This window comes from Anopheles aquasalis, chromosome 2, assembly GCF_943734665.1.
Source record: "Anopheles aquasalis chromosome 2, idAnoAquaMG_Q_19, whole genome shotgun sequence".
Taxonomy (NCBI): Eukaryota; Metazoa; Arthropoda; class Insecta; order Diptera; family Culicidae; genus Anopheles; species Anopheles aquasalis.
Window position 1 is genome coordinate 7,375,001 of NC_064877.1, and position 2,500 is coordinate 7,377,500.

General features: G+C 52.8%; 1 protein-coding gene across 1 annotated transcript in view; it reads left to right on the forward strand.

Annotated features, from left to right (window-relative positions):
- The window catches only part of LOC126572011 (uncharacterized), a 29,047-nt gene that overhangs the window by 20,541 nt on the left and 6,006 nt on the right, over positions 1-2,500 (forward strand). The gene's annotated exons all lie outside the window — the stretch shown is intronic.

A 2,500-nucleotide genomic window follows, 5' to 3' on the forward strand; every position in this document is an offset into this window, starting at 1 on the left:
CAAACAAACAGACCATAGTCGCCGTGTCGTCTTCCTCATCATCGTCATCATCATCATCATCATTGATGCACGTGATTCAACGCATTGCACCAGTACAAACATAGCATGCCGCTCGCTAGCGACGACGCATCATGGCTTGCTGTGTTCTAGAGCTCGACCACCGACTGTTCCGTCCTTCTGGTTTCCCCCCCCCCCCCCCCCCCCTTTGAACAGGTGAAAAGGTTTTGGGTGACGCACACATATTAGTGTGCGTGCGAACGAAGCAAGCGGGGAACGTGCGTGTGCGTCTCCATCGCGGTGTGTTCCCGATGCATAGAAAACGTAACACTTCGGAGGGTCAACCCCAGAGGGTGGCTGCCCGAATTATGCACCGATCGTCATCGCCATTCGCAGCTGCGTTTCTCCGACAGAGAGAGAAACAGAGAGAGCGATTGTTGGCTCCTGTAAAAGGGGAGAACACCGTCAGTGCGCGGTTTTTGGCGACGCTACACACGGGACGTAACTGAATCTGGTATTGTTTACCATCGTGGTCGCTGAGGAGAGGGTCTTTTTTCGGAAAAATTCGGCAGCCAGAGTGGCACACCGAAGCAACACCTGGGCTGTTGCCACGGATTGTTTTTTGTTGTGAACCACGCGCAGTTACAAGCCAGACGGCGGTGCGCAAAACATACTACACCGACCAACATTTAAAACATATTTTCCATGTTTTACACCGAGTGATGGTTGATCGACGGACGGACGGACGGGACCACACCTCAAAGTGACCGCTTACGTACGCACTGGGAGTGGAGAGTGGCCGTGCTTCTGCCCAAATAAATGGTGTACACTGTGCGCGGGGTTGGCAGGAAGGCGAGTGGGTTGGGCGCGTGTGCCTGAATACAATCCAAATTGTAACGGACGCAGCAAACAAAACAAAGCATCGCATCGTGTGCCTCGCCCCCTCGCGGTGGTGGCGGCCAGTTGTGAAAGCACTGCACCGGAAGAGTGCGGAAATGTGGTGAAAAGGGACTGAGAAGGGGGTGCGTCTGTCCGATCGGTGTGCGTAGGAAAAACGGGTGACCAAAAACCGGTCACCGCCCGCCCCCAAGACCGACGCAACTCGGCGCGCTACGGATGGTCAGCGCAACACGACGACGATGGTGGCGCGCCAGTAGCGGAACAGCAATGCTTGCGTAGAGAACGCACCGAACGAACGAGCGAGCGAACGATCGCGGCAATAGTGGGTTACTCTTGGTACACCGCCTACTTGCCAGTGCAATTGGCATTTACGCTGCAATTGGCGAGAACAATTTGATGGTTGATTTTTTCATAACAAAGTCTCGGCATCAACATCGAAAACGAAGCAAGAAATGCATCAAAGTTCACTCTGTACGAAACCTTCAGTCGGTGAACTGTTGTGGAACATCTCAAGGTCCCTTGCGAGTAGTGTTGTGAAAGTGTTTAAAAAAGGGATTTCATAAAACGCGCGATAACAACGTCGTCAGAGCTGTTTGAACAATTGAAGTGGCGCGCTGTGTGTCATCAATGCGCACTTGTTGTGGTCCGCGCCTTAGTCATTGGCCCACGCTAAAAACGCTGATTGTTATCAGCATCGAATCAAATTGCCTGGCAGACGGCCTGGCCTGGCCTGGTGGGTTGATAAAGCACCGCCAGATCGCATTCCTCAGTCCGGTCTGTGAGCTAACGGTCGCCGGTGTGTGTTGAGTGAAAAACATTTTAAAGAAAGAAGACGGATCGATGGTGACGTAGTTGGATAATTAAATTATCCATCAACGTATGTCAGTGCTGTTGGCATATCAGCAGCTGTTGCGAGCCTGGGCCTCAAGTACTTCAAATAGTTTGGTCTGGAGTGATATCTGGAGGTTGATAAGCCCGTAGTCTGGCCGTATACCTGGACGGCCACCTTCAACGATACTCCGGGATCGAGTTCCGGTTCGTGTGCTTGTGTGTGTCACAGTGTTTCACCCCATTAGCATAGGGGATTTGCGTGCCAATTTGTGGCGACAGCAACGACGACAACGGCGACAACCTAGAAGACGAACGTCAAATGTCATCCGTCGTCTGGGCCCGCTCGCTAATAGGCTAATCGCGCGACGCCTGGCCATCCTGCTGGCCATCCACTTCGATGATGATGATGATGGTAGTGTGCTACTGATGATGTAATGCGCGCGCTATCGGAGCTGCCCGTTGTTTCTATGATTTTTCGCGCGATCTAATCGAGTGAGAGCGAAAGAGAAAGAAAGTTACAGAGAGAGAGGAAGCGCCTGAGAGGGTTGATGAGTAGCGCGCAGCGGCACTGGACCGACCGGTGGTAACGGTAAGGTGAAGACGTTCGTAACTTTGCACACGCCGAAAAACCTGTGTAGCCGGGCCGTATTTACGCACAGCCTACTAGCCGGAGCACAGTAAGGTTCCAGTTGTTGACCAGCGGAGGTGACGAACGCAACGTAGCCGCCTTCTTCGCTCGCGGAACACAAAAAACTTCAACGCTGGTCAAGCG